The 7,248-nt window shown below is 38.9% G+C and overlaps 1 non-coding gene across 1 annotated transcript; it reads right to left on the bottom strand.

Annotated features, from left to right (window-relative positions):
* Window positions 1-3,984: 3,984 nt before the first annotated feature.
* On the bottom strand, window positions 3,985-4,090 carry LOC127748174 (small nucleolar RNA R71). Its single transcript, XR_008010117.1, has one exon. It is a non-coding gene; the product is annotated as a small nucleolar RNA R71 (small nucleolar RNA).
* Between the last annotated feature and the right edge of the window lie 3,158 nt (window positions 4,091-7,248).

Raw genomic sequence — 7,248 nt, 5'->3', positions numbered from 1 at the left:
ACAGTGTCACATATTCTTAGGAAGATAGTTAGATGTTGATTGGGGTCTTCTTGGGCACTTCCTCCGAATGAACAATTATTCTGAACAAGGGTGATGAGTTGGGGTTTTAATTCAAAGTTATTGGCATGTATGGTTGGCTTTTGGATATTACTTCCACAATTTCCTGGGTTTGGATTGATTTAAGAGCCTAAAACTCTTCTCTCTTGCCCAGCATGATTCACAGGGCCCTCTCTGGCATGGTTGTGAGCTTCTCTTTCATGGTTGTTTTCCATGTTCTCCTCCATGTTTGTTTCAAAGTATTCTTCTTCTTCCTCATCACCAACAACTCTTTTCCCTCTTGCTTCCCTCCTTAATCTAAGGAAGGTTCTCTCAGGTTCCGAATCAAAGGAAGTTGAAGCTCCACTTCTTCTCCCTGTTATACAACTAACATAGCACATAGCAAGAAGTAAAATGAAGAGATTATTCTTATTAGAATGGCTGTTAGCATGAATGGTGCAATTTATCAAACAGTTAGTGGGTTAGTGAGCAGAATTATAAATAATAACAAAGAAAAAGAAAACAAAGAGGGGAGATGGGATGAGGAAGAAAATATCTGAAACTAAAGGTAATTGACTAGGTAAGATAAACAATCAAAAGAAAATGCCCAATCTAGTGAACTTCCAACTTAATCATTGTCGATACAAAATCAATCCCCGACAACGACGCCATAAACTTGATGCACAAAAACATGTCTCTCAACAAATTTTCCTTCGGCAAGTATACCGAATTGTCGTCAAGTAAAACCTCACAATAGAGGAGATCCAATTATGGAGAGTTTCTCTTCTGAGAAAACTAACCAATTGAATTAAGATAGAAAGCTTTCTAGTAAATCAAGAGAAAAGAAAGAGGAAGAAGAATGTAAACTATAATTGATCCATCAAATTACAACAGAGCTCCCTAACCCAATGAAAGGGGGTTTAGTTGTTCATAGCTCTGGAAATGGAATTGGAAAATTGATGCCAGGGCATCTAGGCTAGTTTCACTGACCTTTTCTTTACTATTTTAGTGTAGTTTCATGCATTTTCTTAGGAAAAAAGCAAGTTTTAGGTAAAAGAACACTTACATCTTGATTTAGACAAAAATTGTGAATTTTACATTAATTTCATGAGAATTATGCAAAGATTGAATGTTAAATTGGATAACGCATGATTTCATGACTTGGATTAGAACTTTGATGCACTTTATTTGTGTAATTTTAGGACAAAGGAAGCAAGGAAGAGTCGCGTTAACATCCACGTTAACCTAGTTAACGTAGGCACTAACGTGGAATAGGGATAAGCTTGCAGCATTAATGAGAAAAGTGAACACTAGTAACGCTCTTGAAGCCATCACGAGCCACGTTAATTGCCACATTAACTACATTAATGTGGTAGTTAACGTGGAGACAAAGAAAACTCCAACGTTAGTGGTAATTGTGATCACCACTAACGCTCCAAGATGTGGCAATGAACCACGTTAAGAGTCACGTTAACTTAGTTAACGTGGACACTAACGTGGGAGAGAGGAACAATGCCAACGTTAGTGACACTCACCTTAGTCACTAATGTTGGATCAAGCTTGCATTGCCCACGTTAGTGGTCACGTTAAGACCACTAACGTGAAAGTTAACGTGGAGTTAAGATTGATGAGCTAACGTTAGTGACATTCACCTTTGTCACTAACGTTGGGAATGGCATTCATAACCACATTAAGAGCCACGTTAACTTAGTTAACGTGAGCTCTAACGTGAGGGCTAGGGGTACAAGGCAACGTTATTAGGAAAGGTAAGTCCCAATAACGCTTGTGAAGGTGAGGCATAACCACGTTAAGAGTAACATTAACTTAGTTAACGTGAGCTTTAACGTGGAAACTAGGGGCACAAGGCAACGTTATTGGGAAAGGTGAGTCCCAATAATGCTTGCGAAGGTTTATAAGGCAACGTTAGTGGCCACATTAGTTCCACTAACGTTGGAGTTAACGTGGGCCATATGGGGGGAACGTTAGTGAGAAAAGTGATTACCACTAACGTTCTCAAACCCATAATGTCACTCAGCGTTAACGCCACTAATGCCCCAAGCGAAAGTCCATGCTTACATCACTTTTTCTCTGCAAATAAAGCTGAGCCCACTGAAGATTCCCAACTGCTTCAACTTAAGATCAAAGGCCCATATCCAAGACTTGCAAAATTGACTATAAGACTAAGAAGAGTAGTATATATAGGAGTAGTTTTGAACTAGAAAAGGGGATTGGAATATTGGAGAAAACTACACTCTGTATATTTTACTTTTCTGCAACTTCTAGAGTTAGAATGTATTTTCCTTCTTCTTCTTCATTTCCATTTTCCAGAGCTATGCACAACTAAACCCCTTTTATTGGGTTAGGGAGCTCTGTTGTAATTTGATGGATCAATCATAGTTTTCATTATTCTTCTTCTTTCCTTTCTCTTGATCTTACTAGAAAGCTTTCGATCTTCATCTAATTGGATTGTTATCTTGGGAAAGAAACTCTCCATAATTGGAACTCCTCTGAGCCTTGGAAAAAGGATGAGGAGATCATGCTAGAAATGCTTTCTCATGTTGGACCAAATTGGGGTTTGGATGGGTATAGTGACATATAACCTTACCAACACTTTGATTTGGAAATACATGTGGTATAATCAGTGACCATACCTCATTCTTCTCATGAGCAATTAAATAAAGGAATTGGGCAATTGTTCAAGTTTAGAGAGATTGGATTGCCAAGGAGATCAATAAATGCATTGATTGAGGAAGAGATGAGAATGAACTTGATCCAGAGAATGCAATACCTCCTGAACCCAATGAATTCCCCATTTCTGATCTTACGCATTCTCTTTATTTTCTGTTATTTACTTTCATGCTAATCACCCCCATTTCCCATTTAAGATTCTACACTTTATTTTCTGTGATTTACTTTCCCCGCTATTTAATTTTCTGCAATTCTCCATTCAATTTCTGTTTAGCTCAACTAGAGCATTCTTCCAATTAAAATTGCTTGACCAATCAATCCCTGTGGAATTTGACCTCACTCTACTGTGAGTTTTTACTTGACGATAATTCGGTATACTTGCTGAAGGAGATTTTTTGAGAGACAAATTCTCATGCATCAAGTTTATTTTTTGAATCAACAATGATTAAGTTGGAAGACCACTAGATTGAGTATTTTTTACTTTTATTCTTTTTGTTTAGCTATTTACTTTCAGTGCAATAACTTCTTCCCTTTCCCCATTTACCCTTTTATTTTCTCGCATTATTTACAATTCTGTTCATTAACCCACTAACTGTTTGACAATTTGCACCATTCACACTAACTACCACTTTAACCATTATAATTTTTGTAATTTCTTTCTTGCTGTGTGCTGTGTTGGTTGTATGACAGGAAGAAGAAGCGGAGCTTCAACATCCTTTTGATTCCGAACCTGAGAGGACCCTCTTTAGAAAAAGGAGGAAAGCAAGAGGCAAAAGAGTTGTTGGAGCAGAGGAAGAGGAGGAATTCTTTGAAATAATCATGGAGGATAACCATGAAGGAGAAGCTCATAACCATGCCAGAGATGGCCATGTGAATCATGCTGAGCCAGGAAAAAGGGTTTTGGGATCCTACATCAATCCAGACCCAGGCAATTGTGGAAGCAGCATCCAAAAACCAACCATACATGCTAACAACTTTTAACTAAAACCCCAGCTCATCACCCTTGTTCAGAACAACTGCTCATTCAGAGGAAGTGCCCAAGAAGACCCAAATCAACATTTAACCACTTTCCTAAGAATATGTTACACTGTGAAGTCCAATGGTGTCCAGCCAGATGTTTACAGATTACTCTTGTTCCCCTTCTCACTCAGGGACAAGGCGTCTAAATAGTTGGAGTCTTTCCCAAAGGAGAGTTTAACAGCATGGGAAGATGTGGTGAACAAATTCTTGGCAAAGTTCTAGCCTCCTCAAAGGATCAACAGGCTGAGAGCTGAGGTACAAATTTTCAGGCAACAAGATGGTGAGACTCTCTACGAAGCATGGGAGAGGTTTAAGGACTTAACAAGGAAGTGCCCACTGATGACAAGTCATCATATGCTTATTTTTCAAGCTAATTTCACTTGCTTCACTAGTTTTTATGCACTTTCTTGCATTATAAGTAAGAGATTTGGAGTGGAATTGCATGGTTTATTTGAATCAATCAACCATCCTTTATTTGACACAAAATCATGGAGTTTAAGCTAAAATCAATTGGTTTTTAAATGAACTTTAGGCTTTGTGAATTTTGTGATACTTTGATTGGTTGTTTTGATTACTTGTAGGAGAAGAAAAGAAAAAAAAAACAAGAAAGCGTGGTCCAAGGAAGAGAAAAGTGTGGCAAAAGCAACAAAGAAGTGTGGCACATCAAGGGAGGAAGCCACAGTGCTCTCTCCAAGAGCACAATGCTTTCCAAGGGAGCACAACAATGATCCAAGGAAGCAAGGCTTGGATGCTGCGCTCTCCTTGAGAGCTGAGCACTATTTTTGAACCAAGAAAGAGGGGGAGAGGCATAGTGCTGCGCTCTTGCCAAGAGCATTATCGGGTACCTCCCAAAAATTAATTCAAGGAAAAGTTTTGCTAGTGAAAGCCACAAGGGTCGAACCCATGACCAAAACGGGGGAAGATGCACTACCCTTGCAAGAAAATAAGCCAAAATTGGCTTAAGTGCACTCACAAGGATTCGAACCAAGGACGCCCCACTCAAAGCATGTGCTAGCTTGCTTTCCTTCACAAAAGAAATTGGCCAGCAATGCTTCCCCAAGGATTTGAACTTGGGACCTCACCAAAGCAAAGGGAGTGCTGCGCTCTCACCAAGAACTGAGCGCTACTCTTCAAGCAACAACTTGACACGGCCAGGGAGAAATTGCGAGCACAGGACAGCACCAAGGCAGCAATGCTGCGCTCTCCACAAGAGCGGAGCGCTATCCTGATGCACCCAAGGCTTGGCACGCTACAAAGGAACCAAGAAGTGAAGCCCAATGCTGCGCTCTCCACAAGAATAGAGCACTCTACTCGGAGCAACATTTGGGCTGGAAATTCAATTAAAATTCCAATATAATTCAATTCTTCACCAAATTAAAAAGCCCATTCCAAATTATAAAATCCAAAAATAGAAGGTGTATATATAGAAGCTAGTTTGATTTAGAGAGGACCTTTTAGCTTTTTCTTTACTTTTTGATTTTTACCTTACTTTTGAACTTTTCTTTTTGGTAATTTTTGGAGAGTTTTTCATTTTGATTCTAGATATCAGAGAATCGGGGAGCAGAATTGATCTCTCTTCTTCCTTGTTCTTGCTTGAGCACTCTTTACTTCTTGCTTTGGATCTTGGGTGGAGAATTGAAGAAATTCTGTTTCAATCTCACTTTGAGATCTCTTGTTTACTTTTTCTGCAGAATTCAATTTCTGTTTACTGTTTTCATCCTTTTATTTCTTCTGCAATTCACTTTTCCGTTTTCTTTTGCAATTGTTCTTGTTGGATCAAGGAAGGATTTGAGATCTAGACTTGTTTTCTAGTCTCCTCCACTCCTGAGATCTGGAATCTCTCTTTTAATTTCTGCAATTGAGCTACATTTACTTTCTGTTTCTAAATCTTCAATCACTATTACTTTTCTGTTTATTACAATTCACTTGTTCTTGTTTAAATTCTGCAATCACAACTCCCACTTCCCTTTTACATTCAAGCAAATTTACATTTCTTGCACTCTAAGTTTCTGTAATTTACATTTCTTGCACTTTAAGTTACTGTCATTTACGTTACTTGTTCTTTAAGATTTAGCACTTTAATTTCTTTAGCACTTTAATTTACTGCCAATTTTCCCTTTCCCTTTATAATTCATGCAATTTAGTTTCTGTCAACTTCAAATCACTCAAATCAACTCTTGTTTGCTTGACTAAATCAACCACTAAACTAAAATTGCTCAATCCTTCAATCCCTGTGGGATCGACCTCACTCATGTGAGTTATTATTACTTGATGCGACCCGGTACACTTGCCGGTGAGTTTTGTGTTGGATCTTTTTCCACACATCAAGTTTTTGGCACCGTTGCCGGGGATTGAAATAGATTGACAATGATTAAGTGAGGTGGTGGTCTAGATTAAGCATTTTTTTCTTTTTAACTAAGCACATTAACTGTTTGACACATTGTGTCACCTAACCCTCTAACCATATTCTAGCATTAGAATGTCCAGGCTTCATTTGGTTTGTTTGCGATTTTTGTAAGTCATGGAGGCTGAGGTGCGTGAAGAGGGAGTGAGCGACAATACCCAGCCTGCAAGAAGGGTGTTGGCCTCTTACACTATCCCCAATGCAAGAAACTGCGGGAGTAGCATACTCACTCCCAACATTCATGGAAATAATTTTGAGTTGAAGCCTCAACTTATCACTCTGGTGCAGAACAATTGCTCCTATGGAGGAGGTCCACTTGAAGATCCAAACCAACATTTATCCATCTTCCTCAGGATTTGTGAAACTGTCAAAACAAGTGATGTGCATCCAGACATCTACAAGCTACTGCTGTTTCCATTCTCTCTGAAGGATAAGGCCACTCAATGGCTAGAGACATTTCCTAAAGAAAGCATCAATAATTAGAAAGACTTAGTGAGCAAATTCCTAGCCAAGTTTTATCCTCCCCAAAGGATTATCAGACTCAAAACAGAGGTCCAAACATTCACTCAGATGGATGGAGAGTCATTGTATGATGCATGTGAAAGATACAAAGCTTTACTCAGGAAGTGTCCACCAGAAATGTTCAATGAATGGGATAAACTTCAAAACTTCTATGAAGGATTGACTCTGAAAGCTCAGGAAGCACTAGACCATTCAGTAGGAGGTTCTTTGCAATTAATGAAGACAATAGAGGAAGCCTAAAACCTCATAGACATGGTGGCAAACAATCAATACTTCTATGGTCATCAAAGGCAACGCCAACCAACTCCCAAGAAAGATGTCTTAGAGCTTGAAGGTGTTGACACTCTCTTGGCACAAAACAAACAGATGCATCAACAACTTCAGCAACAAATGAAATTGATGGCCAAGAGAATTGAGCAACTTGCTGTAGTAAACACACAAGGCCAATCTCAAGTCTCACATGGATGGAATCAATCTAAAGAAAGTACTAAGACATTCAATTATGAGCAACAAGGCCCTAAGCAGATGCAATACACGAATAACACCTCAAGTTCACTCCAACACAACTTCCATGGTGA

The sequence above is a fragment of the Arachis duranensis genome, chromosome 5 (assembly GCF_000817695.3).
Source record: "Arachis duranensis cultivar V14167 chromosome 5, aradu.V14167.gnm2.J7QH, whole genome shotgun sequence".
Lineage (NCBI taxonomy): Eukaryota > Viridiplantae > Streptophyta > Magnoliopsida > Fabales > Fabaceae > Arachis > Arachis duranensis.
This window is presented reverse-complemented; position numbering and strand designations above follow the sequence as displayed.